The 25,168-nt window shown below is 43.9% G+C and overlaps 1 long non-coding RNA gene across 1 annotated transcript; it reads left to right on the top strand.

Moving 5' to 3' along the window:
* Nucleotides 1-953: 953 nt before the first annotated feature.
* On the top strand, nt 954-1,851 carry LOC148539328 (uncharacterized). Its single transcript, XR_015870271.1, has 3 exons — nt 954-1,033; nt 1,181-1,294; nt 1,615-1,851. It is a non-coding gene; the product is annotated as an uncharacterized LOC148539328 (long non-coding RNA).
* Nucleotides 1,852-25,168: the final 23,317 nt, after the last annotated feature.

The following is a 25,168-nucleotide window of genomic DNA, read 5'->3' as shown; positions in this document are numbered from 1 at the left end:
GCCCCCCAAAAATTCATTAATCAATCAATGTGTTTTTTTTCTGTGTGTGTGCTTGTTAGACACACTTATCACCAGCAACGTAGCTGCGCATGGGGTGGTACCTATGTCATTTATCAAGAAGCTGCTGCCTCGTTTGGGTTCTCTCCCTCCCAAGTGCCAAAAAAAAATTAATCAATCAATCAATGTGTTTATTTTTCTATGTGTGTGTTCGTTAGCCATGTCATCACAGACACCTCAGCTGATATTTGCATAAACATTTTCAAAAGGTGAAAATAGAGGATACGGTTTAAAAAATAGAATAAACTAAAGCAGCTAAAACTGCGTTCTCTGATTATAGTGTCCCTACTCCCAGTCTTTACCCATGGCACCTTTACCTGAATTTCAGTGAGTCAGAGAGGCAACTCCATGCAATTGTATTCCAGAGTGTAGCTGCTCCTCCTGTAGCCCAGGTCAGAAGATGTGTAGGTGAAGATATGGACTAAAATGGATCTCACATCCACTAAAGTGGACTATGAATCCCCAATCTAACAGGGAGCGCAGCTGTAATTTATACACAACACAAGCTGGGATGACGATATAGGCTTGGGTGATGGTATAATCTGGGGTGATGTATACATCATCTGCTTCACACAATATTAATTTGTCCCCGCTGGAATCCACCATTACAGGTGGCTCTGAAATTTTTTCACGTAATTGACGGTAAACGTCTTTTTCGTAGAATTTGTAGTTCATTGTGATGGACATCATCTTTTCCACATTTTGGGGAAGTAGTCTCAGCCAGGCCGATCACTGACAAGGTTCTCGACTGTGCTGGAAACTCTTTCTGAGTACACACTGGAAGGTGGGCAACTCAAGTAAACCAAAGGCAGTTTTGTGTAAGGGCCTCCAAATTGCCTCTTTTACCTGCCAATAGTTATTTACATGTATCTCTTTCTCTTCAGATCTGTGTCCGTTGAGAAGAAAAAACGATGTCTTCATGCTTTCTGGGATGAAAATCCACTACCAGCAGCAGGCATGGCGCTCAAGACACAACGTAAGACTTAAACCTTAAATCTTAAATGTTGCATTTGCTGCTCTGCTCCGCTTGTCCACAATATCTGCTCTGGTTAAGTAAACAATGGTTACAACGGCATTTTCAACTTTAAGTCACTAATTATGTTTTTTTAATATCCCTGTACAGGTTGGGAAATGCTTTTTCGGAAGGTTTGCAAAGGATTATTTAACAGTCAATTGTTTTTGGAAGCACTCCTGGTCCCCTTCTGGAATGAAAATCCACTCCTAGCCGCAGAAGCAGGTGCAGGATTATCAAGAAAGACACAATATGAGGCCTTAAGGGGTAAACTTAATTTACTAAAGTGAGTGTTTTAGAAGTGAATTTTAAAAGTGATGTTGCTTGCCCATACCAAATAATCAGATTCTAGCCATTATCTTCTAGAAGTGCTAGGTAAAGGATGTTAAGTAGAATCTGATTGGTTGCTATGGGCAACATCACTTCTAAAATGCATTTGTAAAAACTCTCATTTAAGTAAATTAAATTTACCCCTTAATATCTTTGTGCTGGTTAAGTGGCATTTTGGAGGCAACTAACTATGTTTTTTTAATGTCCCTGTACAGGTTGGGAAATGCTTTTTCATGTGGAAAGCACTACTAGAAGTCTTCATGGTCCCCTTCTGGGATGAGAAAATCCACTCCCAGCAGCAGGCATGGTGCTCAAGGATTCTTCTGGGGCAAGGACTGATGTGAATGAGTAAAATATTTTTTTGTAAATCCCTCCTCATTTCTCTCATAAATGTACTACCAAACCCTTCCTGTCCCTGCCTACAACTACATACTGTACCTACTCCAACTCCCTCAGGCCTCTTTTGAATAATAAAAACATTTATTTCCTGATGTGCCATTTTGGAAGTTGAACTGCCAAGTGTTTGTGCCTCCCAGTGCAAATTTTGGGCCTAAACTGGATGAAAACAATATAGTGAGCTGTAAGGTGGTCAAAATTGACTGGAAACGAGTGGAAATAAATGTTATTGAGGTTAATAATACTGTAGGAACAAAAAACAGGCCTATTTTATGTGATTTTAGCTGTTTTTATGAATTTTTCAGAAAAAATCCAGATCCAAAGCCAAAACCAAAAAACAAGACACGGAGGGCCGGTTTTGACAAAACCAATCCAGATCCAAAACCAGGGGAGATTCAGATCCAAAACCAAAACACAAGGGTCGGCGCACATCTCTATTAATATCAGAGCCTCACGCACAATTACAGCAGGTCAGACATTATTCAGAAATTGCTAACCTTTGTGCACGCAGTGAGCACTCAAGCTGCGTATGCGGTCACAGTAGCTAATTTATGCACGCCCATGTAACGGCGTTCAAACGGTCAGGCACGCTTGCGTTTCTCCAACCACCCACCTGTCAACACCCCCAAATGTTCACTGCCTGGCTCTCAGTGATCGCAGTACGATCACAATGATACCTTTGCACACTGCGATGATGCGCAGTACACAACAATCGGCCATCTGCTTACATTTAGCAGTTGCAATCCATGCCGAATCAGGCACTAAGCGCAGAATACTGTTAGCAATACTGGACACTGATGACTGGAACAGATGCATGATGCAAATGGATCTAGGACCCATGGTATTGATCTCTAGGTAGAAGTTGTTGTGACAATGAATAGTCAGCAGTTCCTGATTTAAATAGGGCACCCTTAACACTGATAGGCTGGATGAATCATGTGACCGGAGTTGCTGGCAACTGGTTTGTCAAAGTGTATCATGTGATACTGTGCAAGATGACGGTGCCCATGACGGTCGCCATCCATGCATCAGAGAAAAGCAGTTGGCCCCCCACACTTGAATTCCCCAGGTGGGGGCCCATCCCATCATGTGGCAGGCTTGTCAGTTGGCTTGGTAGGAGGACGTCTGGTAGACCAGGTCTGTTTTCCACTGCCATGGAACCTGGAGAAACTCTGACTATTGGCCTTACCTTGCTGATGAAAGAAGCGAATATTAGACTTTCGCGACCTAGGGGTTGACGCAGAGGGAAGGAAAGCCATCTTGGATTTAGCAACAGTAGCCACAATCTTGTCCAATTCTGGACCAAAATTGTCCGTGTAAAGTAAGGTCAACCTCCCTCTTTCTAAGTTTTAGAAACTTATGCTATAGATCAAGAGAAGTCTCATCCGGCAATTTTGAGAATTCTACATGATCAAAAAGAACCTTCAGTCAGCGAGATTAAAATGCTATGTGCAATCCGAAAAGTGGCATCATCTGGGACATGTGAAAAATCAATAGACATGGCAAAAAAATTTTTATTTTTTTTTTAAAAAAGGAAAAAAATTTAATGTGATGAAAATTATGCCTGTACAGATCAGTTTACAGTATATATGTTCAATATATCAATGCCTTGTAGTATCAACATAATCAAAAGGTTAATGAAAAGATCACAAGATCCTTGTAGTAAAAACAGAAAAAACTAAAATTATTAGCATCAACTGTTAGAGTCTGTGTTTGTTGTGGACCCGGGGTAGAAACAGGAGTAAACACCTGAACAGGTTTAAACTGAAAAGTAAGTTGTTTAATGTGGATGTTGGTAGAAATGAACAAATAGATAACTAAAGTCCAATAATAACAAACTAATAACTGTAGCATGAGGAAACTGTAGTGAGTGGGAATAAATAAATGTCCAGCACGGTGACAGAGATGAATAAGGTGAATCCAGATAGACTGTAAAGGTGAAATAAAAATCCGGGTATGCAGAGTAATGGCTTGAGAGGGATATCTGGAAATGCTGTGATGTTGGCTGTACAGGAATGGGTTAACTGAGGAGACAGGTTCAGACAGGAGTGGGTCTGGTGGAATGTGCAGGGTGATCTCCAGCAGAGTGCAAGGCAGAGCGGTGCAGGCTGCAGGGAGCCGAAAGCAGACAAGGAGCTAGGGCAAGCACTGAAGCACAGGTCTCAGGGTAAGGAGCACAGGAACTCTCTCTCACAGCTGATGCTACATGGTGCTCCAAATACCCTTAAGTACCCAGCAACAGAACGTGATAGGCCAGAGAGAGCAGGTGACCCACAGACGATTGGCCTGCTATGTCACATGGCCAAAGACAACATGGTGGCGCCCAGATAGCCATGACGTGGAGACACCACTAGTCTTACCCCTGTCAGGATGGCCCAACGCTGGCAGACCTCTGTGTAAACGCAATGCCAACTTCCCTGCCAGAAGAACCGCGCCATAGCGCCTTCACTGGTACGGACCACAAACCAAGAACAACACGTAGATCAGGGGTGTGGAATCCGTGTAAGTTAATTTTTAGAACAAGTCAATATCCGTGTCCAATCAAATTATTCTGTGACATCTCAAAATAGAAAAATTCACAATTTGTACAACATATACCTTCTTATTGTTCAGCTATAGTTGGTTAAGTGTGGATGTTTATGCTGTCTGACCTCGGCTGGTACAACCGGGGAAATAACATTTCGTTTTTGTCACAAGCCGCCACATTGCGAATGCTGTGCGAGGTGAATGCCGGGCAAGTGTTTGCTGAATCTCCGCCTACCTCCTGTCCATCATTCTGGCATCAGTCCGGATTGGCTCCTATATCTATATCTTGCTGGCAATAACGCTGCTCCGATGCCAGTGATAGAGTTTTCGTGTTTCTGGTTCTGGCTTTGTCTCCTGTTTTCCAGTCATGCTCCAGTTCTCCTGTCTATCTTCATATAGTCATTCTGCCATTTGTACCATCCAGGTGGCACGGTTCGCATATCATCTACCTGCTGCTTGTGTCATCCAGGCGGCACAGTCTGCAATACAGCGCCAGCTGCTGGTGTCTACCCGGCGGCATTGGCCGCTCTGCTGCGTCAGCTGCCTGTGTCAACTCGGCGGCACAGGCCGCACTACAGCGTCAGCTGCTTGTGTCAACCTGGCGGAACAGGCCGCTCTGCAGCATCATCTGCTTGTGTCAAGATGGCGGCACAGGCCGCTCTGCAGTGCCAGCTGCTTGTATCAACCTGGTGGCACAGGCCACACTACAGCATCAGCTGCTTGTGTCAACCCGGCGGCACAGGCCGCACGTCCAAAGTACGCACCCGCATACCAACGCCAGTGTCTTCCCAGTAGCACTAATCTTGTCTACCACATCTAGCCAAGTTATTCCAGCCCTCAAGGCTGCTACACAGCCCAAAGGCCGCATCTCATCTCTCGGCCCACTGGCCTCCGCTAGCCAAGGCCTTTCAGCCCTCAAGGCTGCTACACGGCCCAAAGGCCTCATCTCATTTCTCGGCCCACCAGCCTTAGCTAGCCATGGTCTTCCAGCCCTCAAGGCTGCTACATGGCCCAAAAGCCGCATCTCATCTGACGGCCGGCCCCAGCTAGCCAAGTTATTCCGGCCCTTGAGGCTGCTACATGTCCCAAAGGATGCATTTCATCTCACGGCCTACCGGCCTCTGCTAAACAAGGGTTTTCAGCCCTCAAGGCAGCTGCACAGCTAAAGGCCGCTTCTCTTCTTACGGCCCACAAGCCCATCCGGCCAAGGTATTACAGCTCCCAAAGCTGCGTCTCGGCGGCATTTAGCCAAGAAATACCAACCCTCAAGGCTGTTGCTGGACGTTACCCTCAAAAGTCACACCTGGGGGTATTTTTGTGATCTCCTGTTATGAAGCCACCTCAGAATCTAGCTCAGGTTCTGACCACACAGGTTCAGCTGCTAAGGCAGAAGGTGCAGGAACTCTCCCTTCTGGTCGAGGAGATCCGAGGTGTGACAGTCCCTCCTTTGATGGAACGAAAACTGAGTCTGCCTGATCGGTTTTCTGGGAACCGTAAAGATTTTTTACATTTCAGAAAGAGCTGCAAGCTCTACTTTAGGCTCTGACCCAGGTCCTCAGGCTCTCAGGTACAACATATTGGGATAATCATCTCCTTATTACAGGGAGACCCACAGACTTGGGCCTTTGGTCTTCCTTCCATTAGTCCGGCACTGCAGACCATGAACTTGTTTTTTGCTGCTTTGGGTCTGCTCTACGATGACCTGGATAAAACGGCTATGGCAGAAGCGAGTCTCAGGTCCTTAAAACAGGAGAACAGAGCTGTCGAGGACTATAGTACGGTGTTCCAGTGATGGGCTGTCGATGCTGGCTGGAATGACCCGGCCTTAAGTAGCCAGTTTCGTTGGGGGTTGTCAGACCAAATTAAGGATATCCGGGTCCAGTATCCTTCTCCGAGTTCCCTGGACAAGCTCATGAACATGGCTATTCGTATCGATCAAAGACTCCAGGAGCACCGTGTTGAGAAGAGTCTGCCTTCCCTGCCTCCATGTGCTCCATTATGGATGGCTCCGCTTGACACTGAAGAACCAATACAACTGGGAGCGTTTCATCTCCTACCAAAGAGAAACATAGGAGGCGTATGTTGGGTCTGTGCCTTTACTGCAACGGTGAAAGACATGTAACCCAGTGTTGTCCTTTAAAATTGGGAAAAGGGACGGTCTAGATGAGTTACGGGAGGTACATCTAGGCCTTGCATTCATCTGCCCAGAAAATTTGGTTCTCATAACCACAGTCATCACTCTGTCCAACAGTCAGGTCTCTGTTCCTGCAACTATCGATAGTGGAGCTGCGGAGAACTTTATGAACATTGCCTTTTTCAAGACCTTGGGCCTGAATCCTGAGTCCTTATTCTCACCTGTGTCAGTGATTGGGTAAGATGGGACCAGTCTGTCCAAAATCCTGGTAACCTGCCGTACTCCTCCTCAACCTGCAATTGTCCATTGGAGCTCTTCATCGAGAAGAATTGTAATTCCTCCTTTTACAGTGTCCACTGGCTCCAGTCATATTGGGGTTACCATGGCTAAAACAACATAACCCCGTGATCCAGTGACAAACTGGTGAAATTCTTGAGTGGGGATCGACTTGCTTCTCTCAGTGCCTTTCCCATCCGATCTGTGTGGCTGCCGCCATCTCATCCAAACCCTCGCCTATTCTTGCTCCATACTGTGACCTAGCCGAGATGTTCTCCAAGAGAAAGGCTAACGTACTGCGGCCGCACCGTTCTTCCAACTGCACCATCGATCTGTTACCAGGTGCCAGGCTCTCAAAGGGCAGATAATATATGCTTTATCTATTCCGGAGGATAAAGCCATGCGGGAATATATTCGAGAGGCTCTGGATAAGGGATTTATTCATCCTTCTAAATCTCCAGTGGGAGCAGGGTTTTTCTTTGTCAAGAAGAAGAATGGATCCCTCAGACCCTGCATTGACTTCCATGGACTGAATAAGATCACAGTCAAAAATGCATATCACTTACCACTCATCTCTGTTGTCTTTGACCAACTGCGAAAGGCCTCCATCTTTTCTAAGATTGATCTTACAGGTGCATATAACCACATTTGTATCAGGGAAGGAAACGAGTGGAAGACGCATTTAACACTCATTCGGGACATTTTGAATACCTTGTTATGACGTTCGCCCTCTCCAACGCCCCAGCCGTCTTTCAAGATTACATAAATGAGGTGTTAAGGGATTTCTTGGGAGTCTTTGCAGTGGTTTATTTAGATGACATTCTCATCTATTCTAATTCCGTGGAGGAACGCTGTAGGCATGTGCGGCAGATCTTGCAAAAACTTCTGCATTAACTTATATGCCAAATTGGAGAAGTGCGAATTTGACGTGAAGGAGGTATCGTTCCTAGGCTATATAATATCTTCACAAGGCTTCTCCAGGGACATTGGCAAGGTGAAGGCTATCCTGGACTGGGAACTACCCACAACGCTGAAGGCCATCCAGCGATTTCTGGGTTTTGCGAACTATTATCACAGATTTGTTAGGTCCTTCTCCTCAATAGTCTCGCCCATTGTTGAGTTAACAAAAAAAGGAGCTGAGGTCGCAAATTGGTCATCTGAGCCCATTCAAGCCTTTAACACTCTGAAAGCGGCCTTTGTGTTTGCTCCTGTCCTCCGGCACCCCAAACTAGAGTTCCCATTCATCGTCGAGGTTGACGCATCTGAGGTTGGAGTGGGCGCTATCCTTTCACAAAAGGATATCAAAGATAGTAAACTTCACCCATGTGTTTTCTTTTCCTGGAAGTTTGATTCGGCACAGAGGAACTACGAAGTTGGCAACCGGGAACATTTGGCTATCAAATGGGCCTTTGAGGACTGGAGACACTGGTTAGAGGGGACTAACTATGTAGTGATGGTTCTCACAGACCTCAAAAATCTGGCCTACACAAAAATGGAAAAAAACAGCAAAAATGGCTTAGAGGTTGAACACGAGACAGGCTCATTGGGCCCTATTCTTCACCCGGTTCAATTATGTGATCTCATTCAGACCTGGGTCTAAGAATACTAAGGTGGATGCCCTCTTTTGAAGCTTCTCCGTCAGTCATCCTCCGAGGGCCTCATTCCGGCACATTCCTCACATCATTCCGGCTTCTAAGATTAATTTTGCTGTGACCAGGACCCTGGAAGATTCTCTTTGCTCTTGTCAGTCTGAAGACCCTCTTGAGAAACCGTCAGGGTTGCTCCTTGTCCCTGAGAGACTGCGCAAGGATGTATTGAAAATTTTCATTCTTCTAAGGCGGTGGGTCATCCAGGTATTGCCAGAACTTTGGAACTTCTGTCTCATTCTGTCTGGTAGCAGTCCATGTCTCAAGACACTCGTGAGTTTGTTTTGGCATGTGATGTCTGCTCTAGAAACAAGACTCTCCGGACTACTCCTCAAGGTTTACTGTGTCCTCTTCCTATGCTCTCTAAGCCATGGACCCATATTGCGATGGACTGTTGTCGACCTCCCTATGTCTTCGCGTCGTTCTGTCATCTGGACCGTCGTGGATTGGTTCTCCAAAATGGTGCACTTTATTCCCCCGGGCAAGTTACCATCTGCTAAAGAACTGTTAGCACTATTTTTACAACATGTCTTCAGGCTTCATGGACTTCCAGTGGATATCGTCTCAGATTGTGGAACGCAATTCGTTGCCCAGTTTTGGAGATGTTTCTGTGCCAATTTGGGTATCAACATCAGCTTATCTTTAGGCTATCATCCACAGTCCAATGGTCAGACGGAGTTGGCCAATCAGTCCTTGGATCAGTTCCTCCGCTGTTTCATTTCCAAATGCCAAGATGACTGAGTTCGCATATAACTCCTGCCATTCTGCTTCCTCCGTCTCTCCTTTTTATGCATCTATGGGACACATCCTAGGAGTAACTTGTTTGAGTCCTCAGCAACCAGAGCTCCTTCTTCATCATCTGTTTCAAGGCTACTGTCAGTCTGGAGGAAGGTACACCATGTTCTCCTTCAAGCCTCAGGTCGGTCTAAGGTGTGGGCTGACAAACATCGGAGATCTTGTAATTTCAGAGTTGGTGATTTGGTATGGCTGTCCTCCAGAAACATTAATCTGCACCAGAAGTCACAAACGTTGGAGCCTAAGTTCATCGGCCCTTTTCACATCATTGCCCAGGTTATTCCTGTAGCCTTTCGGCTGAAGTTACCAAGGACTCTTAAGATCAACAGTACCTTTCAATGTTCTCTCCTAAAGCCAGTATTCCTTTCCTCCAGGTTTACTCCTGTGCAATTTGACAACGTCCCGCTGACACTGGCTCCAGCGCCTCCCACTTTTGTGATTGGTGTGACCTGTGTCATCTTCGTTCTTTCGGGGGTATGTCCCTGTTGGTGGTACACATGAGTTTTCTCTCTGTGGAACGCACATTGCCAGGCGCCATCTTGTGTGTGGTATATGAAGTCCGATGATGCTGATTTACACAGGAATTACAATATATACAATAATGATAATTATCAGTGTGGTTAAGCGCTATTATGTGTATACAACAGTTGTAATATTGAGTGATATTCTTTAACACATAAGGGACTTCAGCGCTATTTCAGGTTTTCACAGTGGGCTGGGTTGAGCCAAATAGGTGTAGCTGTTAGCTACTTAAGGTGGGTCCTGCACACTAGTGATCAGTGTGTGTGGAGGAATCTGTGTGTTAATGCCCTGAAGACTGTCCTTGTGAGGACTGAAACGTCGACCTTTACTATGCTGTTTTATGGATAATAAATAAATGTGATTTTAACCTTTACTGCAATACCTGGTGAGTGCCCTTTTCTCTGTGTTAAACAAATGTTCGTTTGATTTGTTATTATTGGTCATTGAAGAGGTGGGGGTGGATTTAAAAAAAGTCAGGACAGATATTGCTGCTCTTCGTCCTGTGGTACTTAATGTTTTACAGAATGATAGTACAGAACAGTGGCTAGATAAATTAAAACAACAGGTAGACAAATATCGCAAGGATCTAATATCATTTAAATGAGCCAAATTAGAAAAGGTTTCACGAGATTATCAAGATCGTGTTTATCGATGGTTGACTGGGAACGATAATTACTCTCAGAGGTTTAGAAATCAAAGATTTCGTATTCAACCATCTCAATTGGAGAGTTACACTTCCTCTGACCACGATTCTTCAGATCCTCAGGTCAATTCAAGACCACCTCTACCAAGGGCCAATACAAGGTCTCAAGTAGGCACGTTTCCTTTAAACGCAGAAGGCCCCACCCAAGGCGGGGCAAATTCAAAAGGAAAGAAAAAAGTGACCCAAGTAAAAACACAGAGGGGGCGGTAATTAATTTATCCCACCATATCCTAAGTAGTTCAGAGATGAGTCTCTTATCTAAAGGACTTTCTTTTGTCCCCACCACCAGATTCAATGACTTTAGATGGTCTATTGATAGATACAAATTGAATCGCAAACTTAGATTAAAAGAGAAGTTCAAAGATGACACGGGAGAACAAAATATGATTACTAAATTAAAGAAAAAAAGTACATTTGATCCACCATCTCAAAACCCCAGCATTAAAACTTTTAATAGATTGTTGGATCATACTGTGCGTGAATCTATTGAACAGCAAACTAGAATTAGATACAATTTGACATCAGCAGAGAGAGCTTCTCTCAAGGCTTTGAAAAACAATACCTCTATCACCATTAGATCGGCTGATAAGGGTGGAGCAGTAGTGGTACTTGATACTAGAGATTATGATGCTGAAGCACTAAGACAACTAAGTGATAACAACACCTATCGAATACTACAGGGGGATCCTATGTTGGGCTTTAAGAGTATATTGGATTCGCTGTTATCTTTGGCTCTATCCAACTGTTGGATAGATAGTGACACTGTAGGTTTTTTGAAAACCGATTTTCCTATTTGTCCTATACCTACTTCCCAAAATCCATAAGACTTTGGATAAGCCGCCTGGGCATCCTATAATCTCAGCCCGTAACTCACTATTTTCACCAGTTGCGCAATATGTCGATATATTTTTACAGAAGGCGGTGGTATGTATAGATAGTTACTTAAAGGATACCCAGGATCTGATCAATCAAATCAATGTCCTACCTCCATTAAATAATGGTATTTTGGTAACCATGGATGTTTCATCCTTATATACTGTAATACCACACATAGGAGGCATCTCTGCAGCCAGGGATGCTTTAACTAAAAGTCATGACGGTATGCCACCAGTTGAATTTATGATGAGTCTTTTGGAACTATCACTAACGTGTAATTATTTTCGATACGGTGAGCGATACTATCTCCAAACGGCCGGTACGGCAATGGGTAGTAACATCGCCCCGGCATATGCCAATTTATATATGGACAGATATGAGAATACTCACATCCTGCCGCCGTTTGGAGATAGTATCGCTTTTTACCGTCGATATATTGACGATGTATTTTTGATCTGGTGTGGAGCCGAAGAAGCTCTACTTGAGATGATACAGGTTCTTAATCAAATTGATTCACCTATTAGGTTCACAATGCAGTACAGTAAGGTACAGATAGATTTTCTAGATATTACCATTTATGCCACCAGCTCTGGGTATGGTTATAAGCTATATAGAAAATCTACAGACCGCAACACATTATTATTTTTCAAGAGCCACCATCCAGAATCTTTAAAACGGAGCTTACCAGTGTCTCAATTTTTGAGAGTGTTCCGCAATAATTCGGATTAATTGAATTCACTATCTCAGGTTGAAGATATGAAATTAAGATTTCTGGAAAGAGGCTACAACAAACCAACCATTGATAAATGCCTAGCTAGGGCACAAAACATCTTTTTGACTGGTGATAAAAAAACTGCTAAGAAGAAAAGGCCCCAGAATCCTTTTGTCATCACAACTACCTATGACACAGCGGGTACGGACATTCGTAAAGCCATTAACAAGCATTGGCACTTGGTTTCTTCAGACCCGAATTTGGGTAATAAATTACCAAATAGACCGCTAATTAGTTACAGACATGGGGCCTGATTCAGACCCACTCGCGAGCGGCTGTCCGCTCGCAAGTGGGTCGATGGTCTGCACTGAGCATGCGCACGACGGAGGGAGCTCCGTCGTGCGCATGCGCCAGACGCGACGAGCGAAGGACTTTCCTTCGCTCGTTGTGTCTGATCAAAGGGGGTGTGCTGTCGATGTTGATTGACAGCACGCCCCCTTTGGTGGGCGTGCCGGGGGCGTGCCTCCCTCACGGGGGCGTTCCCAAGGGAACGCCTACCGTCAGAAGCCGGCCCCACTGACATCACTAGTGATGTCAGTGGGAGTGATTTTGGCTCTGATAGAGCCAAAATCACTGCGGGCCTTGCGGTTGAAAACCTCAACCGCAGGCTCCGGCTCGCAGTGGCGATGGTCGCAATGGTCACGACCATCGCGGCCCTCAAACTGCACGCTCGTATAGGCTGTGGGTGGTGACCCACAGCTATACGAGCGTCCAGGAGGACGCTCCATAATTATGGAGGGCGGCCCTCATTCAGAGCGTGCGCTCTGCTCAGAGCATACGGCTCTGAATGAGGGCCATGGTCGCAATCTGAAGGACATATTGATGCGTCCAGATTTGAATCCTATGAGGGACAGCTCAACATGGTTATCATATCAAAAAACCGGTTGCTTCAGATGCGCCAACTGTACCACATGCAGGAGCATGTCTGCAGGGGAAGGATTCCATCACCCCCATACAGGGCGAAGAATCAAGATTCAACATCGGGTTACATGTACTACAGACCATGTGATATATATCTTGACTTGTCCATGCTCAAAGGTGTATGTTGGGAAGACTATTCGCCCTTTTCGAGAACGCATGGCGAATCACAGGTCTTCTATTCGCAGTGCATTAGTGAATATGGATTCCGATAAACCAGTAGCCAGGCACTTTCTTGAAGCCCATCATTTGTTAGCATCGCTCAAATGTATGATCATCGATTGGGTGCCACCACCCCGAAGAGGAGGCGATCGAGCGAAAATGCTCTTAAAGAGAGAAGCCGTTTGGATTAACAAACTGGACACCATTTGGCCTCGGGGCCTCAATGAGGCGATACATTATGGTATTTTTCTATAATAAATTTGGTTCTCTTTGGGGTGCACCACCTTTGGATTGTTGCTAATATATTTTTCAATGGATATATGTTTTTCTTTTTTTCTTTATTTTAAATATTTTTTTATTAATATTTTGTATTTTTTCATTTTTTTTATTTTTTTCATTATTTTTTGCGGTCTTTTTTCTATGTGGCTTATAATGAATAGGGCATGTTATTTATTCATTTTTGCCTATAGTGCTATATTTAGCCTGTGATATTAAGTTTTACTTTGATGTGTTTTTTGTATAATATTTTTCAATATAGGATGTTTGCACAGTTGTTTGATACCTGAAAGCACTATGGATCACTATCTTGATTGTTTATATCGTTGCCATGGTGATAATGGGATGGGCATTGCATCTCACCGATAGGAAGTTTTCCTTTGGTGGAACGCACACTGTCATCCCTTATACTTTAATGTTGTGTGGATGTAACATGCCGCGGTGGTCAGGTGACTTCCTGCATTATTTTGTATGCTGTGTTTCTATGACTACACCTCAGCCGGATATGCGCTCCACCGACCGGAAGTGTTTCCTAGGTGGAACGCACGCGGCTGGACAGCTTAACCACGCTCTACAGCGGCATCAGGTTATTGTCATTGACTTTAAAATGTATATATGCCTTGGATATACTTATGCTAGATTAATATATGATATATAAGGTGTGTACCCATCAGATCAGGTATTGTTTTTATGCTTATAGTCTGTTTCTATGTTATATTTGTTAATTAGGGGTGGGTTTAGTAATTAGAGTGGGTGGTGTTTCTGTGTACTGTGAAGGTATAAATGGGTTGTCAGTACTTTGTAATACATCTTGACAAAGGTCCACACTTGGGACCGAAATGTCGACATACTATGATACCTGCTGCTATGTAATATTTAAATAAAGGATTTTATTGGAAGACTGGTGAGTGCACCCTATTTTTTGCATATTTTTGTTCTTTATGGGTGGTTTTTGGACTTCCTTTTGGGTAAGCTACCCCAGCAATTTAACTATGAGGACGTGAGTGTGGACCAACCCGAATTATATATATATATATATATATATATATATAGAAAAGAGGGTGAGAACAATCGCCTTATAGTGTAATATGATCAACAAATTGACGGCACACTGCACGATAATTGAATGCATACCGTGTTCACCTAAATTAATAGGCATGTAGTAATGTATTTTTTAGTTGTTTCCTGGATCCACACCGGCAGTACATCCACTGCATACAGTATGTAACACTTTGAACTCCAGCGATCTCTGCAGGTCAACCAAACCTTCAATACCCCAGTTGCACTGTACTGGACAGATCCAAAACTGTTTTTAGTACCATATTCTATTATATAGTGCACAGGTTCTCAAACTCGGTCCTCAAGACCCCAAACAGTGCATGTTTTCCAGGTCTCCTCACAGAATCACAAGTGAGATATTAGCTCCACCTGTGGATCTTCTAAAATGTGTCAGTTAGTAATGAATATACCTGTGCACCTTCTGGGTGACCTGCAAAATGTGACCTGTGTGGGGTCCTGAGGACCGAGTTTGAGAACCACTGATTTATAACCCTTTTACACAGGAGCTAAAACCCGGCAATCCAACCCAGGTAAATAGCAGGGTTTAACACGGGCTTAGCCCGTGAAACCCTGCTGTGAGAACAGCGCACTCTGGGTCACGATGACCTGGAGTGCGCTGCAAGCCGGCCAATTGGTCCGGCTTCAGTGGCGCTTGTAGATGACATCATCTCCAAGCGTCCACTTTCACGCTGGAAAAGCCGGGTCTATGCAGACCCGACTCCGGTGTGAGCAGCGCCAACTCAGGATTATCCCGAGTCGGCGCCAGCTAATTCCAGGTCTGATCCGGGTAGGAACTGTGTTCCAACTCCGGGTCAGACCCGGAATTTTGGTGGAAAAGGGATATAAGTGTGATGCCATGGGGCGGTTGTGCTGGGTTGGCTTGGGGGGTCCCGTGCCCTGTATTTTGTTCCATAGGAGTGTTAGGGACCTGCCTGATGGAGGTCACCTGGTTATGATGGGCAGGCCCATAGTTATGGCCATCATTATGCTAAGAACCTCTTTGATGCAATTTAGCAGTATTATTATTAGGCTCAGCATGGTTAGAGTGTGCACCTGCATTTGTTTAATTTTCTGCTTGCAGTACTACAAGTCTCAGCAGGTAGCACCTCACATTGTGCATAGGGTGTGCAATCTAGGGCCCCTCTCCCTATGTATTATGTGTAAATATATGTTTGTATGTTAATATAGACCGGCTATAAAAATGGCATACAATAAGTAGTACATAATAAATATTTTATGCCTTCCAGTTGTTATATCTATTTATTGATACTATCTTTCATATATGCTTGGCTTGCTTTTGACTCCTCTCATTAACCTCTGTGGCATATCCAAGGCCTCTGTTGTATGATCTCTGACTTGACTCAACTCAACTTGGTTACTCATGTGATTTATCTGTAAATCTTCAAATACCAGACTACTTTCCAGAGCTTATTTACCACCAGAATATTACATTAGGATCCTTTAAGGTGGGTTGCAACCTACCTACCATGCACAGTGTGTAACATGGCAGGGCCAGGGACCTTGTTTCCAAGTGCATCACTGTCACTTTGCGGCCATCCATGTTCCCAGGACTGCTTGTGGCACCCCCAAAGTGTTTAATCACTTATCTGTAAATGTGGCTGGCATTCCACTCCAAGAAGTTCCCGCTGTTCTGCATCATGGGCGCCACCATCTTGGACTGTATCACCTAATCCGTTCTATCTAACCATCTCCCAGCAACTCCAGTCACGTTTCACCCAGTCACATGTGCCCTATTTAAACCAGGAATTGCTAACAGCACATTGCCAGTATAATATATCTCTCAGAGAAACGGTACCCTGGCTCCTGGTTAAGTACCTGCTCCAGATTTGCTTCTTTGCATTCTGCCTCAGTGCCTCACTGCTTCAGTATTTGCGTCACAGCATTTTGCCTCAATGTGTTCCAGCTCACATGCTTCAGCATTTGCTCCAGTGTAATCCAGCAAACCTTGCTTCAGTATTTGCCTCTTAGCATTCTGTCTCAGTGTGTTCCAACACACCTGCTTCAGTCATTCAGCATTTTATACAGTGTTATCCAGATAAATTGCTCCAGTATTTTTCACAGCATTTATCACTGCGGTCTCCTCTATTAGTGCTCCAGTGTCCAGTTCTAGTACCTCCTGCAGTCTGCTTCAAATGTGCTTCTGGCACACAGTTCCTGTGTATTCTTGCAGTCTGCTTCAGTCATGTTCCATTGTTTCCTGCAACCTGCTTCAGCTGTGCTCCTGGCACCCAGTTCCAGTGTATACCAGTCTGCTCCAGAATATCCTACATGGGAGAATGGGGTAAGATGAGCCAGTGGGTAAGTTGACCCACTGCTTGTATCTAGGCAACTGTGTACTTTTTTTTATCATGTGACCATAAATTCTGGAAGAACTCATCATTTTTAACTGACATTTTCCTTAAATAACGTTATTTTGGTATTCATGTAGCCACTTAGCACAGGAGATATCACAGATATTTCCTTGCTAAGTTCCCCTGCGTTAATTTCCACACTCCCCATACATTAGTATGGGGATGTGGAAATTGTGGTATTCATCAAATTATCAATTTTCGGAATTTGATGCAGTTACTATTCGCCACTGTGAGGTGGCGAATAGCAGTGAAACTTACCTGTATCCGCGCATGCAGGTCCCCCGAAGAGTCCCTCCGGCGCTCTGCTCCGTCCTCAGGCTCCGGAGGCTGGTCGGACATGTGTGCTCCCCAGCAGAGCACAAGAAAGTTTAGACAAAAAAAAAAAAGTTTTTTTTGTCTCTAATCTGTCATGTGGTCTGCTGGGAAACCACATGACAGACCAGCAGGACGGAGCCGGAGGCTGCTGCGCGGACAGGTAAGTCGGGGGGGGGGTGGGGGGTCGGGGGGTACACAAACTTAACGCATCTGTAGGCAGTGCTGCGCATGCGCTGGTTTTACAGATGTAACAGCGCATGCGCAGCACTGTTTCCAGAGAGATAAGGTAGTGTAGGCAGGGAAAAGTATCTATTTCCCGAAAAGCTGTCATCGCAAAAATGACAGCTTTTCGGAATAGATACTTATGGAGAGGTGGAATGACGAATTCCACCTATAATTAGGTAGAACTCCATGCAAGTTCTAAAGCTAATTATCTCCAGTGAATTTTTAGGTTTAATGAATAGGCCCCTGGATTTGATGGAGAGAGCACATGGTAATGTGGTATGTTTTTCTTTCACAAGAAACAGTTTTGTACTTGTCAAAGTTCATTTTCTACATGTCAGGTATAATGACTGTTATGTCAAAGCAAATTTATCCAGGTCTAAAAATATATATTTTTATATATATTTTTATAAAATATATATGTTGATGATTTTGCCAATGTATAAATTCATGTGAATCATTTAGCTAAAGGTTAGCCTGAATTAATAAGCTAGGCTGTTTTTTTCCCAAAAAGGTGGTTGTGGTGTAAATTGAGACAGTTTGAAATTGAGTGCAACAAAGGGAGTGCAAGATTTCTTAGAATAATCTGGGGGAGAACTGGCAATGAGAAACCCACTTTTGAATTTTAGAACAATGATATGTAATTTTTACTACAAAGGGGGAGATTTATCAAAGCTTGGAAAGAGATAAAGTGAAGAGAAATAAAGTACAAAAAAATCAGCTCCTAGCTGTCATTTTATAAACACAGGGCCTGATTCAGAGCCGCTCGTTAGCAGCAGTACGCTCGTAGCGTTCCGATGTTGTGAAACCACGCATGCGCCGGTGTTACACAGCGCATGTGCGTATGGCTGATTGCGATCTTTTTTTCAGTCGTTCGTCGAATAGCGAACAGGAAGTGACATGTAAAATGTGATTGACAGAACAGGCCTTTTTGGGCGGTGATGGGGGTGGAGATGGGAAAACGCAGGCGTGTCGAGGCATTTTGTGGGCGTCCCTAAATTATCTCATGCGAACGGCAAATGTGATCGGAACGAGTCATACGTCACTGTCTGATCCACTTTCCGTTCAAACTGCTCGCACAGCTTGTGGTCTGGTATACTCAACCACAACGTCGATGGTCTCATCCTCCTCCCCGTGCCTCTTCGATGTTTCATCGATTTATCAATTTTAGCCAGAAAAGCAATCAACTTTGATTAGAAAACTTGCTAGTAATGTGTTTAGCAACTAATTTTTTTTTTGTAGCACAAAACCGTACGCAGGTGAAATACTCAGCTGCTAATTTCTGGATTAGACAATCAATTAGCGTACCATTTTTTTTATTTTTTTTTATTTTGGAATTTTAATTTTGGTTTTCTGTTATTGCAACAATATTGTCATCATGTTTGTGTTTTTGCCACATTTTTAATGTTCCCGGAAATTTCTCATCCATTTTGTTATGGAAAAGTGTTCCTTTAAACTCCTAAATGGTTTTTAACACTTTGGAATCTGAATTAAAATTATTATTATTTTTGATTTGTTTTTTGGGGACGGGATTACCTAAAAACCATTTTTAGAATAATGTCACAATACAATGGAGAAGATTTTGAATTGTTTTTATTTTTTACACACATTTTTAGATTTTCATGTGCATTTGCCAGTTTGCAGGTCTGGCTAACGTAAAAAAAAATTACCAAATTTAAAAAAAAAACAAGAGTGGCATTTGGCCAAAATAAAATAACACACATTAAAAACAATTCACAAGAAAGGAGAGGGAAGTTTTGGCACTAAAGGAATATGGGGCAAGCACAGAAGGATTGTGGGAAAATTAGCCAGTGCTGTCATCGCTTTTTGCCCCGTTTGGCTGGGGTAGGGTGGGAGCCTGACCGAGTCTGGGATGTCCTTTGGCTGGCCTCTCCAGAGGCAGATGTTGTGGCCTCTGGACTAGGTAGAGGGCTAGGCACATTTGGAGGGATGGCTGTTGTTGTGCCAGAGGTGGAGGATCCTGATGTTCCGGCAGGAAGGGAGGCCGGCTCCACCATGTGCTGGCGAACGAGCTGCTCCAGGGCATTGGCAATTCGGATGTTGGCCCTGGTATTTTCCACCAGGGCCTGACCAATGGTCACGTTGGCCGCAGCATTTTGCTCCATGGCCTCCGCCACCCGTAGCAGATTGGCGTCCATCCTCAGCAGAATCTCCGTGTGGTGATCCGATTTAAAATTGAGATCCGTGAGGAGGGCCACTGCCTGCGAGGGGGATTGCCCTGGACTGGCTTCTGCAGGGTCCCCAGCCAGATCTACTGCTTCCTCCCCTGCAGAGCCAGCACAAATTCTGCGGCCAAGGCTCCCTTCTGGAGCAGACTCATCCACCTGTGTCTCTGTGAGAAATATGAGAAAAGAGGAACATTACAATCTACATATTGTCACAAACACATTTCTGAGTTGGTAACATAACAACATTTACCTGGGACAACATGAGGAGCCGCAAAGTCTGGCATGTCCGTATCCATGTTGGACACGCCAAACACCTCCTCATACTGCACACACCCCTGTGCCAGCTCTTCCAAGTCATTTAGCTCCAATAACACAGGGGTGGGACCCCCACCTGTCCCCCTTGCATGCCTAGGCCTCTCTGCCAGTTTTTGTTTCAGCCGATATTTATAATCGGTCCATCTGTGGGCGAAAAAAATTGCATTATTCCTGCAGTATTTGGACCTGTAACCACTTATATTAAAAATGTCGTTTTTACGTACCGGCGTTTGACATCCCGGGCTAGACGTTCAAACTCACCCACCCTATTGACAGCACTGGCTATCTCCTCCCACATTTTCCACTTCTGGCTTGCACCCATATTCCGATCTGCCTGTGGCAGGGTGTCAACACACATTTGTACCAAAACCTCCATCTCCTTTCTTGTGAATTGTGGTTGCCTTTTTTTGGGGGTTTCTTTTGTTGGCCTACTCGGTCCAGCAGCCTCTTCCATGGCATCCTCCACACCTTTTTTAAAAAACATTTTTTACATTTAGATGTCCAACTTTCTCTAAATTCGGGGTCTAAATAATCCTTTAATCAGAAAGAGACAAGTACTTACCGGGCGCCTCTTGGCCATCGTTTTGCTGGTCTGTAGCCATTTTGATCCAAACAACTTGAACTACACCAGACCGTTTTAGATTTTCCGTGACGTATTTATACATGCGTCCTTATTTTTGGTACGCATCATTGATTGTGCGCTCCTATGATCCGTCCTTAATTTGAGCGGGAAAATAAAGACTATTTATGGCTTTGGGCGACTCGAGTCGAGGTGGCGGGTGTTGATTGTTGGAGGTACCGTGTGTAGTAGTGGATTGTTGGCGGGATTAGTGGTTTGAGGCGGATTGTTGGAGGAGGAGTTGGTGATTTTTTTTTTTTTTTTGTATTTTCCGTTCATTTTTTTTTCTTGCGGATATTTTGTTTGTTGTTTTTTTTTGGAGTAGGTATTTTTTACAAGTCCTTTTAAAAATAAGGGATCTACAAACCTAATTTATAAATTTTTTTGTTTGTTTTTTTCAGTTATTTTGGCTGTGCCCCATTAAAGTGTTTGGACTGTGACTTATTGTTCGACTTTTGGTAAGTTTGTATTTTTTCATTATTTTCAGAATTTGATGTGTTGGGCATATATTTTGACCATTAATGTCTTATTTATATTTTTATCTATCATGTATTAACACTAAATATAGCGTAAGGTTTTGGCAAATATATTTCCTTGGTTTTTCCATGTAAAAATGCGAACTATTTAGCGCACTAATGTTTCCTTATTCTCCATGTAAAAATGCGAACTATTTAGCGCACTAATGTTTCCTTATTCTCCATGTAAAAATGCGAACTATTTAGCGCACTAATGTTTCCTTATTCTCCATGTAAAAATGCGAACTATTTAGCGCACTAATGTTTCCTTATTCTCCATGTAAAAATGCGAACTATTTAGCGCACTAATGTTTCCTTATTCTCCATGTAAAAATGCGAACTATTTAGCGCACTAATGTTTCCTTATTCTCCATGCAAAAATGCAAACTATTTAGCGCACTAATGTTTCCTTATTCTCCATGTAAAAATGCGAACTATTTAGCGCACTAATGTTTCCTTATTCTCCATGTAAAAAAGCGAACTATTTAGCGCACTAATGTTTCCTTATTCTCCATGTAAAAATGCGAACTATTTAGCGCACTAATGTTTCCTTATTCTCCATGTAAACATGCGAACTATTTAGCGCACTAATGTTTCCTTATTCTCCATGTAAAAATGCAAACTATTTAGCGCACTAATGTTTCCTTATTCTCCATGTAAAAATGCAAACTATTTAGCGCACTAATGTTTCCTTATTCTCCATGTAAAAATGCGAACTATTTAGCGCACTAATGTTTGTTTTGGTATAAATTTGCCCATTCTTGTTTGTCCACTCAATGTAGGGTGCATTTTCTAAATAATGTGTGCTCCCCCCTATCTTTTAACGCATTTTTGGTGTTTTTAAAGAATCAAATATGGCCCCCAAAAAATCTAACCTGAATTTCAAATTTGGAAATGTAGGTTGGTGCACTCATGACAATACTCCGGCATGTAAGCATCTTTGGATTTTTCGCCTAAGATAAGTATATTTTTGATTTTACATTTTCAACAAACATTAACTACCTGGCTTCCCATTTCAGGTTAATGTTGGTCGTATTGTTTTGGCCATGCTTCCGGAACCCGACCAACCTCAACCTCGTCCCAGGCGTAGGCATCGTAGGCGTGCAAGGCCCAAGATATATAGAATGCCCAATGATGAGGTTTTAAGACGATACCGTCTTCCTCCACAAATCATCATAGACACTCTCTTATTAATAGAGAGTGATCTGGAGCGGCAAATTGACAGTCCTACAGCAATACCACCACTTACGCAATTAATGGCGGTGTTACATTTCTGTGCCTCAGGATCCTTTCAAACCACGGTGGGAATAGTGGCCGGAATCTCCCAATCCTCATTTTCAAGGATCCTGAGGGCAGTGATGGAGGCCCTTTTCAAGCACCTCCATCATTTTATTAACATGCCATTGGATATGGGTTCCCTTAGTGTGGCGAAGGCCAATTTTTACCAAATAGCTGACTTCCCACACATCATAGGGGTTGTGGATGGTACTCACATACCACTTCAGCCTCCAGCACGGCTGGAGGCCATTTTTAGGAACCGAAAGCACTATCACTCACTGAATGTAATGGTGGTATGTGATGCCTCCCTCCAGATCCTGTCCCTGAATGCAAAATTACCCGGGAGTGCACATGACTCATTCATCATCCGGCAATCAGGGATTTGGCATAAATTAAACAACCTACAAGCTGGTGATGCGTGGCTTCTGGGTAAGTGGAGACCTTTAGTTGAAACCAATGCAAAGCTTGATACACAGTGATCCTGATTGTTGTTTTTGTTTTTTCACAGGAGACAGTGGCTACCCTTGCACGCCCTGGCTGCTCACTCCTTATTTGGCTCCCACACCAGGGCCACAAAGTGAGTATAATTCCGCACTTACAGCCACCAGGCAGGTGGTGGAGCGCTGTATCGGCCTTTTAAAAGGCCGATTCAGATGCCTCCACCGCTCTGGTGGCGAACTCATGTATTTGCCGGCTATGGTTTTGAAAATTGTGGTCCTGTGTGGGATCTTTCACAACATCGCCATAAGGAGTGGTGTCCCAATGCAGCCAGAGGATGCCTTGCCTGAGGATGCCCCCCCGAGGTTGGTCGGAGGTCAGTATGTGGGGGGGCCATACGCGATGATGTGGTGGCCCATTTTTTCAGGTAATTATTGTCAAACATTAACTTAATTGACACAATGGCCCTCATTCAGAGCCACTCGCTAGCGGCAGTACGCTCATTCCGAGCGATGTTCGCACATCTGCGCATGCGTATGATTTTTAGTACGCATGCGCGAACCAGTCAGTGCGGCCGAAAAACGTTGGTACGCAATATAGCGAGGGCCTGCTATTTTGAGTGACAGAATGAGGCGTATGTGGGTGGTAACAGGGGAAGGTGCTTGAAAACGGGGAGTGGAGATCCGATCGCAGGCGTGCTTAAAGGTCAAAACGGGCATTTTAAGGGAGTGCATAATTAACAAAGCAGCGTCATTGACCACGTCACTTGTTTTTTTTTAACTCAGAACTGCTCGCAAAATAGCGGTTGAAAACACCAACCACAAGAATAGCGAGCAGTTCATACGCTGTACGATGTACTCGATTAATCTAATAAATAGCGGACATGACGTATGGTGCGTGCGGCCAGGGGGCGTTTTTATCAAATAAACGAGCGTATGTTTTGCTCGCTCGTTCAGACTTAGAGGTGGGAACAGACTGCAATTTGCGAACGGATCATTTGAATAGCCACCCCTTGTTTTTGAACGAACGACCGCAAATAGCGAACGGCTCTGAATGAGGGCCAATGTCGACATGTATCATTGTAATGTTCCTTTTTGAAATTAATTTTTAAATTTTAACTTTTCTTGTCTTCCTTTACACACCTTGACAAAACGATGCCTACTACTTGCTCCACTAAATTGTGTACATGTGGCCACATTGGATCTTACTTTGGAATCAATTATTTAATCGCCTCATTTGTGGCTTTATGTTGTCCTGCTACTTATTTCATCAGTTCTTGATTGATTCTTTTTTTTTTTGGTGTTGGGGTTCCTTGTCAAGGACCACAAACATGGCAATCATGTGGCCACGCAAGGCGACCAATCCTTTCTGGATACAATGCATCTGCCTCTGGTCCTCTGTTGGAAAAAACAAAGAGAAAAAAACAAAAACCTTACATTAGAAGTTTAAAAAACCAATTCCGCCCCCAAAAAAAGTGTAAACAAAGATCCAGTTGTGATGAAAAAAACAAAGTAATGGAAAATGCAAAGATGGCAGAAATACTAAATTACAAATGAACACACAAAAAGGCAACCTCAAACAATAAGAAGTAGCCTTGTTAGGGTATGGACATGTGTGATATGTATCATGGCTAAAAAAACAATGCATTGTCTACCAAAATAAAAAGGTCAACACGACAAATGGAAACATTTATAACAGGGAAACCTACTGGTCATCGGGAATTGGGGGTTTGTAGGTGCTACATCCTCCTCTTCCTCGGAGGTGGGACAGTGACGTAGGCTCCATGGAGGGGAGATCTGGGAGCAGCTTGATGGCAATGAAAAGTGCCGGGGGGGGAGGGGAGGGTGAAGAAAAGAGAAGGGGGGGAGTGGAGTCGGGAATTTGTGGGGGGCTCCAAATTCCAGAGGGAGGTGCCTCAGGAAGTGGCCGGTCAGGGGTGGAGGGGGAATTGGGAGCAAGTTGAGGAGTGTCTGCTGTGCTGGGCGTTGGACTGAGGGCCCGAGCCCGGCATCTGTGCCTGCGGCGATGGCGGATTCTGCGTTCAGCCCCTAAATGAGTAGCGGAAAATGTTTGTAATTTTTTTTGGGGTGGGGGGTTGGGCCACAAATTAACAAATACACAAATGTTAGAACATTTTAAAAGTTGAAAACATGCACACGCAGGCCTTTCCAAAAAATCACAACAGGGCCAGACTGAAAACATGCACACGCAGGCCTTTCCAAAAAATTACAACAGGGCTAGACTGAAAACATGCACACACAGGCCTTTCCAAAAAATCACAACAATGCTAGACTGAAAACATGCACACGCAGGCCTTTCCAAAAAATTACAACAGTGCTAGACTGAAAACATGCACACGCACCCCTTTCCAAAAAATCACAACAGGGCTAGACTGAAAACATGCACACGCAGGCCTTTCCAGAAAATAACAACAGGGCTAGACTG

The sequence above is a fragment of the Taudactylus pleione genome, unplaced genomic scaffold, assembly GCF_031769625.1.
Source record: "Taudactylus pleione unplaced genomic scaffold, aTauple2 ptg000026l, whole genome shotgun sequence".
NCBI lineage: Eukaryota > Metazoa > Chordata > Amphibia > Anura > Myobatrachidae > Taudactylus > Taudactylus pleione.
This window is presented reverse-complemented; position numbering and strand designations above follow the sequence as displayed.